The sequence below is a fragment of the Heterodontus francisci genome, chromosome 5, assembly GCF_036365525.1.
Source record: "Heterodontus francisci isolate sHetFra1 chromosome 5, sHetFra1.hap1, whole genome shotgun sequence".
Lineage (NCBI taxonomy): Eukaryota > Metazoa > Chordata > Chondrichthyes > Heterodontiformes > Heterodontidae > Heterodontus > Heterodontus francisci.
In genome coordinates this window covers 27842600-27851836 of record NC_090375.1, presented here as the reverse complement: position 1 = coordinate 27851836, position 9237 = coordinate 27842600, and the positions used below count along the sequence as shown (strand labels likewise).

Sequence of the window (9237 nt, the reverse complement as noted above, 5' to 3'; positions counted from 1 at the left end):
TCTCAACCTGCTACCACCTTCAATGATTTGTCCACATATCCACCAAGGTATCAAGAAAAGCAGGGATTGACCGCTAGGAACTCCACTGTATACCTTCCTCCAGTCTGAAAAACAATAGTTCACCACTGCCCTCTGTTTCCTGTTACTCAGCCAACTTTGTATGCATGCTGCCACTTTCCCTTTTATTACATAGGCTTCAAGTCTGGCAAGTCTATTATGTGACACTTTGGAAGTCCATGTACATCAACATCAACTTCCTTACCTTCATCAACAATCTCTGTTACCTCATCAAAAAGAACTCAATCGAGCCAGTAAAACACAATCTGCCTTTAACAAATCCTTGTTGGATTTCCCTAAATAATCCACACTTGTCCAAAATACTGTTAATTTTGTCCCTGATGGTTGTCTCTAAAAGTTTTTCCACCACTGAGGTTAAACTGACTGGCCTGTGATTACTGGGCTTATCCTTACACCCTTTTTTTTAAACAAGGGTGATATATTGCAATTCTGCAGTCCTCTGGCATCACCCCTGCATCTAAGAAGAATTGGTCAATCATGGCCAGTACCTCTGCCATTTTCATCCTTAATTTCCTCAGCATCCTCAGATGCATACCATCCAGTCCTGGTGACTTATCAACTTTTAAGTACAGCCAGCTTTTCTAATACTCCCTCTTTATCAATTTTTAGCCCATCTAGTATCTCAACTACCTCCTCTTTCTCTATGTCTTTGGCAGCATTTTCTTCCTTGGTAAAGACAGATGTAAAGTACTCATTTAGCACCTTAGCCATGCCCTCTGCCTTCATGCTAAGATCTCCTTTTTGGCCCTTAATTGGCCCCACCCTTCCTCTTTACTATCCTTTTATTATTTATATGCTGATAGAAGACTTTTGGATTCCCTTTTATGTTAGCTGCCAGTCTCTTCTCATGCTCTCTCTTTGCCTCCCTACTTTCCTTTTTCACTTCCACTCTGACCTTTCTAATTTCAGCCTGGCTCACACTTGTGTAATCAACCTGACATCTGACCTACATCCCTTTTTTGCTTCATTTACTCTTTATCTCGACTGTACACAAACCATCTCCTCTTTAAAGGCAGCCCATTGTTCTGTTACAGTTTTGCCTGCTAATCCTTGATGTTAATTTACCTGGGATCGGTCTGTTCTCACCCCTCTGAAATTGTCCTTCCTCCAATTTAGAATTTTTACTTTAGATTGCTTCTTGTCCTTTTTCATGGCTAATCTGAATCTTATGATACGATGATCAATGTTCCCTAAAAGTTACCCAACCTGATACTTGATCCACTTGACCCACTTCATTCCCCAGAACCAGATCCAGCAACGCCTCCTTCCTCACTGGGTCGGAAAGGTATTGATTGAGAAAATTCTACCGAACACACTACAAAAAATTTTCCCTCTCCCTGTCCTGTACACTACTACTATCCCAGTTAATATTAGAATAACTGAAGTCCCCCATTATCACTGCTCTATACTTTTTGCACCTCTCCGTAATTTCCCTGCAAACTTGCTTTTCTATTTCTTTCCCACTAGTTAGTGGCCTATAAAATACACCTAACAATGTAATGGCGACTGTCATGCAGACCCCCACCTGCCAAGCATGAGACATATTAATTTTGTCATACGAACATTGATTTTAAACTGTTGCTGAAGTGAAGAAATGACTGTTTGAAGATCACCAGACACTGGGCTGGAAGGACATTTGCATACTAAGAGATGCTTGTGGAGACAAAGAGCTATTCCCTGCTCCAATGAACCCAAATGGATTTTCATCACCAGACACTGAAGGTGTAAGGAAGTGCATTCCACAGAGTCAGGACTGGTTAAAAACCTGGAACTAGCCACAGGACAGTATGAATTTAGAAGGCAGTGTGTAACTGAGGCTGGAACAAGGAAGTCTCTCCCTCTCGCTTTCTCCCCAAGCCACCGAATCCACAAAAGACATGTAAACCTCAAGAGAGAAAAGACTCCTACATCGGAACCAGTTGAAGCCTGAAATGGGCCCCAGCGAATTGCAAGACTTACTGGTGACCAAAAATTCCATATTGAACTTAAAGGACAGTAACTACCAGATATTGCCTCAGACTTTTCCCCTTTATTCCTTCTATTTTCTGTCTCTATCTGCGTGTGTGTTTATCACAAATGCATGCTAGCGTGATTCCATCGCATATTCATAGTTGTTAATCGGATTAGAGTTTAGGATTAATAAACTTCTACCTTTTTTGTTAAAATCCAAGGAAACCTGTTTGATTTCTTTGTCTTACAATTAGAGCAGTGAACAAGGATTCACTAAGGGGGAGCTAAAAACACCGTGTTTTTAAATTAAACCCTGTTACGGTTAAACCAGGCAAAGGCTAAGAGGGAACCCCCCTAGAACCCTTCTCACCTGATCGTAACACCACTCTATTCTATCCTATTGTAACTCTAACCAAACCTTGACCCGTCCAGGACATCCTCTTCAGTACTGTAATATTATCTTTAATCATTACAACCACCCGCCTCCTTTTATTCCTTCCATATCTTTCCTGAATGCCTCGTATCTATTAGTGGCATAACATCATATTTCCATGTGGCTATTTGCACTTGCAGCTTACCAACCTTATTTACCAGGCTTCTTGTATTTATGTACATGCACTGTAAACCTAATTTAGACCTTATTGCATTACCTCTTAGTCTGACATTATTAATTCTTACTCTGGTTCAATCTGCCTCTTCCAATCATTTGTGCACCTTGTTTGTCCTTCCTAATGCATCATTTTGGTTGCCGCATTAAGTTAGTTTAAACCCTCCCCAACAGCATGAGCTAACCTTGTTGCAGGAGAAGCATGCACATAATGCTCGATAAAGACAGGGCTTCAGAGGGACAACCCAACATTAAGGAGCTCACCTCACACATGAAGAAGGTCACTAAGATCATGGGAGGCACTCTGGTCTCCTTGTAGGAGATTTCCAACAAATGTTTTGCTGTTCTGTTTACACAGACTTGGACTTGCTGCACGTTGCTTCCGCCTTAGGAGCAACTATGACACTACTGACAGGCAGACCCTTGTATGCCAATATCATGGAGGAGGGGCAGTACAAGATGCAATGAACAGATCACTTTGAAGGAGGATGCAACTCACAAATGGATATCCTCCTAACAAAATATCCAAGCTCTTTCCCAATACCGTTGGCCTCCTGCAGTGTTCTAATGAAGCTCAATGTAAACTTGAGGAACAGCAACTCATGTTTCGATTAGGTACTTTACAGCCTTCCAGTTCAACACTGAGTTCAACAATTTCAGAGCATAACCTCCACCCCATTTTGTTTCCTTTATCCTTGCAGGTTTCGGTTTTACTCTAGTTTTCTCTTGATTTTGCTTTTGACTGGCAGCTGTTTATCATTCTGCCATCCACACCTCCTCTAGACACAGCTTTTTTTTTTACTTGTCCCATTATCACTCCCCTTGTCCCGGCACTACCAGCTCTTTTGTCATTTAATCTGTTCTGTCTTCCAATTTATCACAGACCTTCTCTTTTGTTCTTTTTCACCTTCCCCTCTTTCACTTATGTAAAGCTTATTGCATTTCTAACTTTTCCCAGTTCTGATGAAAGACCATTGACCTGAAACATTAATTCTGTTTCTCTCTCCACAGATGTTGCTTGACCTGCTGATTACTTCCAGCATTTTCTGTTTTTATTAAACAACAACTTATACTTATTTAGGATCTTTAACATCATAAAATCCCTTCACAGGAGCATTATAAAACAAAATATGACACTGAACCACATGAGGAGATGGTAGCTTGGTCAAAGAAGTAGGTTTAAGGAGTGCCTTAAAGGAGGAAAGTGAGGTAGAGAAGCGAAGAAGTGTTGGGAGGGTATTCTAGAGTTTAAAGCCTAAGCAGCTGAAGGCGCGGCCACCAATGGTGAAGCAATTAAAATCGGGATGCTCAAGAGGCTTGAATTAGATAAAGAGGGCTCCGCAGTGCCTTTGACATGGAGGTCGAGAGGAGGAGAGACGCTATATTTCTGTGGAGGGCCAGGAGGCCTTCAAGGAACGCTGTCAGAAGGGAATGGAGCAGGTGATCAGAGAGGTGAACATAAGAACATAAGAAATAGGAGCAGTAGTAGGCTATTCAACTCCTCAAGCCTGCCCCGCCATTCAATAAGATCATGGATGATCTGTCCCAGGCCTCAACTCCTCTTTCGGGCCTGCTCCGCATATCCCTCGACTCCCCGAGATTTCAAAAATCTGGTGAACTCCTGGTGTCTGGTCTCCAGGACCTGGCAACAGTGCCGGAAGAGGTTTAATGACCTCAAGTGTGTGGGCAAGGTCAGTCAATGCACCTTCAAAGGTCAACTCATACCCACTGCACCAGCAACCTTTCATGCTGTTCAAGGCATCACATCCCCGCCACTCATCCATCAGCAGTCCCCCGCACTCAGAACTCATGTCTAACATTCAGATGCTCTATTTCACCCTCACACACCTTCCAACGATGCCAGCCTGACACCCACCTCTCGTTGCCTCCACAGACTTCCAGCAATTCAGCTATGTCAGGCACATCAATCAAATATAGTGCAACACAATCATTAACATTCTGCCCTCTTACTTGCAGGACAATAGAAGGGGGAAAAGCCAAACCCACAGGAGATAGGCACGCCTCCATTCCCTGAGCCCGAAGGAAGAGATGGTGCTGCGCATCATGGGCTGGGTGCGACAGGGCCCATAACCATCCAATGTCGCCGAGAGCATTTAGGATGACCATATGCTCCTGCCTTATGCCACTTTTTTTTATTCACTCGTAGGATGTGAGTGTCGCTGGCTAGGCCAGCATTTATTGCCCATCCCTAATTGCCCTTGAGATGATGATGGTGAGCTGCCTTCTTGAACCGCTGCAGTCCTTGGGGTGTAGGTACACCATATGTGCTGTTAGGAAGGGAGTTCCAGGATTTTGTCCCAGCGACAGTGAAGGAACGGCGATATAGATCCATGTCAGGATGGTGTGCGGCTTGGAGGGGAACTTTCAAGTGGTGGTGTTCCCATGCATCTGCTACCCTTGTCTTCTAGGTAGAGGTTGTGGGTTAGGAAGGTGCTGTCGAAGCAACCTTGGTGAGTAGCTGCAGTGCATCTCGTAAATGGTACACAATGCTGCCACGGTGCGTTGGTGGTGAAGGGAGTGAATGTTGAAGGTGGTGGATGGGATGCTTTGTCCTGGATGGTGTCGAGCTTCTTGAGTGTTGTTGGAGGTGATCCAGGCAAGTGGAGAGTATTCCATCACACTCCTGACTTGTGCCTTGTAGATGGACAGGCATTGGGGAGACAGGAGTTGAGTTACTCGCTGCACAATTCCTAGCTTCTGACCTGCTCTTGTAGCCACAGCATTTATGTGACTGGTCCAGTTCAGTTTCTGGTCAATGGTAATCCCATGATGTTGATAGTGGGGAATTCAGTGATGGTAATGCCATTGAACATCAAGGGGAAATGGCTGAATTTTCTCTTGTTTGAGATGGTCATTGCCTGGCACTTGTGTGGCGCGAATGTTACTTGCCACTTATCAGCCCAATCCTAGATGTTGTCCAGGTCTTGCTGCATCTGGACACAGACTGCTTCATTATCTGAAGAGTCATGAATGGTGCTGAACATTGTGCAATCATCAGCACACATCCCCACTTCTGGTCTTATGATGGAGGGAAGATCATTAATAAAGCAGCTGAAGATGGTTGGGCCTAGGATGCTACCCTGAGGAATTCCTGCAGTGGTGTCCTGTGACTGAGATGATTGATCTCCAACAACCACAATCATCTTCCTTTGTACTAGGTATGACTCCAAACAGCGAAGACCTTCCCCCGATTCCCATTGACTCCAGTTTTGCTAGGGCTCCTTGATGCCATACCTGGTCAAATGCTGCCTTGATGTTAAGGGCAGTCACTCTCACCTCACTTCTGGAGTTCAGTTCTTTTGTCCATATTTGGACCAAGGCTGTAGAGGTCAGGAGCAGAGTGGCCCTGCTGGAACCCAAACTGAGCATCAGTGAGCAGGATATTGCTCAGCAAGTGCTGCTTGATAGCACAGTCAACGACCCTCCATCACTTTGCTGATGAGCAAGAGTAGACCGAGAGGGCGGTAACTGGTCGGATTGGATTTGTTCTGCTTTTTGTGCACACGACATACCTGGGCAATTTCCCACATTGCCAGGTAGATGCCGATGTTGTAGCTGTACTGGAACAGCTTGGCTCGGGGCGCAGCTAGATCTGGAGCACAGGTCTTCACTACTATTGCTGGAATATTGTCAGGACCCATAGCCTTTGCAGTATCCAGTGTCTTCAGCCATTTCTTGATATCACTTGGATTGAACTGAATTGGCTAAAGACCATCTGTGATGCTAGGGACCTCAGGAGGAGGCCAAGATGGATCATCCACTCGGTACTTCTGGCTGAAGATGGATGCAAATGCTTCAGCCTTGTCTTTTGCACTGATGTGCTGGGCCCCCCCAATTGTTGAGAATGGGGAATTTGTGGAGCCTCCTGTTAGTTGTTTAATTTCCCACCACCATTCACAACTGGATGTGGTTGTGTGATCGCTTAGCCCTGTCTATCTTCCCAACTCCTGTCTCATTCATCTTGCTATGGTGACATAATGTGCAAGCGTGCAGATGATATGACTCTGTACTTCTCGCTTTACACTCCAACTACCCAACCCCCCCCTCACCCCAACCCTCCCTTTCTGATTTAATGCTTGCATTACCCAAGAACTTCCACCTGCCAGCAGCCCCAAGAGGGAGAAAGCAACACCACATCACTGATGAAGAAGACCTTCACTTATTTATGACATTCGCAGCCACCAGGTCACTGTGCAATACTTTAAAGGGTACTATAGCGTTCAGATCTGCATGTAGTGAGTCACTGGGCATGAGTGGGCAGCAGCCAGGGCAGAGGGAAAGGGTACTATAGTGTTTGGATCTGCATGTAGTGAGTCAGAGGGAAAGGATAGGGCTTGTGCCTGTCTCCTGGAGGGTGAGGTCGCACACAAGTTGTGCTGCAGGGGATTCAATGGGGATTGTGATGGGGTGGCTTACAGGAGAATGCTGATGAAAACTTGGTTTGGTGCATTGACAGGCCTGCTAAAAAGCCTCCTGTCACTGTGAAGGAGCATGGAGGTGTCCAGTTCTAACGTGGCAGAGGGCATGTGGTGCAGTTGGAATCGTGCCTTCAAGGCCCAGAGTTGCTTGAGGGTGTCCTGCAAGACCTCTGCAGCATTCCCCATTGAAAGTTAGAAGCCTTCCAGCAGTCATGCTGCAGCCACTGGGGTAGCACTATGTAGAAACATTAGGAGGCAAGGCAGGCACTAAAGGAATGTGCAAGGGTGAATGGTTCATTTCTGTTTGTATGAGTGTATGTGTTTTAGGATAAAGATGGAATGGTTATTGTTGGTGGTTTTTATTATAGGATCCTGGCCAAAGGAACACTATTGTGGCATGTACTAGATGGGTGGTGTGATGAGGAATAGTGGCGCCATGATGGTAAAGAGAAGTTGTCCTTTGGGAAGCAGAGTCTAAGCAAGCAAGCAAGAGTCTCAGACAGCCCGTCTAGAGTGAAGGTGTCCCGGATATCTCCTCTCTGCTTCCTCTTCCTCCACCTCCTTCTCCCAAGGTGGCCTCTAGATCGCTGGTAGCAATGGCTCCACCTTTGTGATGGCAATGATGTGAAGGATACAGCAGACCACCACAAACTTAGAGACATGCTCCAACATGCACGAGAGGGCTCCCCAACGGTGCCGCTCCACCCCCACCCCCACGGAGAGGTCCAGGCATCAGAAGCATTGCTTCAGCATACTGTTGGTCTGCTCCCTGAAGTTCATGATACTTCCGTGGCAGAAGCAATGCCTGAGGTCACTCAGGTTCATCAAGTTACAGAACTGTGGCACCTCCTTCTATGCAATTCATGGCTTCCAGCACCATTGGGAATCCCACTATCCTTGCAAATCCACTCACCATGCTTCTCACTGATTAGAGAGAATACAATGTAATCGCCTCTCTTGGCATCTAGGGCCTCCATCACCTCCCAGATGCATCACTGGGGTTAAGATCCCTGTGAAGACCACCAACAAACCAAACAAAATTGAATCCACCAACTGACCCCAATTTAGGAAACAAAAACCAAATGCACAAGATTTCACCTTCATAAATTTGAGTTTAACTCAACCCAAAACCATGATAAATTAAATATGAACTAACAGTTTAACCACGATCGATCTTAAAGGTTACACATTAACTATCAGACGCTACAAGGAGTTCTACAAAGAACTGCTAGGTTCTTTGGCAGTTCTAGCGGTACGGTGATGCTGAACCATCACAAAGTTCTTCAGATTTTTGAACTTTTCCAAGTAGATCTCCCTATTCCCATCTCTCAAGTTGCAAACACCAGTTTCCACTCAATGGCAGTTTCTCTGCAATCTGAATCTCACCAATACCATCTACACCAAAACTGCCCAACCTTCTGGAACTTCCGTGGTTTTACTCACAACAGTCCTGGCAGCGTAGCTTCACCGGACCTTACGCTACTCATTATGGCACCGAAAACAATGATAGCAACTCGTATCTTCCAAGGGTCAGTCTTCAGACCAGGCTCCTCTGCCCATAGCCAAAACAACTGCTTCAACTGGCTGTTTTGTAGTCTGTTTAGTCTGTTTTTCTGGAAGCACCAAAAATCCACTGCTTGATTCCCCTGAGCAGACCAGAAAACAGGTTTCAAACTCAGTAGCTTGACCACTCAGAAGGCCTTTTACCATTGGACAATCTTTTCTTAATCCACTTGTTAACTTACATTGCTTAGCAGAGACATTCTACTGTTCAACATGGTTCTCTCCCACAGCCACAACTACCATTTCAGCCTGCTGCTTTTTTCAGTCTCTTTAAACAACCACTCTTCCAAAGTCTTCTTGTGAAACTGAAACCCAAGCTCCAATCACATGGTTCTGGTGAAAAAATAAACTACTTGCTTCTTCTCAGTCACAGGATTGTTTGTTTGTCTAACCTGGGCTTGACTCCCCAGAACCTTGAAACTTTGCATTTCAATTTCAAATCAAGGACTGTGTCCGATGAAACAAACAAACTGTATAGCACTCAGTCTGCACGCGAAGACTCCATCATACTGGGAAGTGTACTGGGAGATGTTGGCATGTTGCCCACTCCTGCCTGGAAAGATCTGGTCACATAGGAGTTTAATGCCACTGTGACCTTTA

The 9237-nt window shown here is 45.2% G+C and overlaps 1 protein-coding gene across 1 annotated transcript in view; it reads right to left on the bottom strand.

Annotated features, from left to right (window-relative positions):
* The window catches only part of LOC137369779 (piezo-type mechanosensitive ion channel component 2-like), a 1207705-nt gene that overhangs the window by 3894 nt on the left and 1194574 nt on the right, over nucleotides 1-9237 (bottom strand). The window lies entirely within an intron of this gene.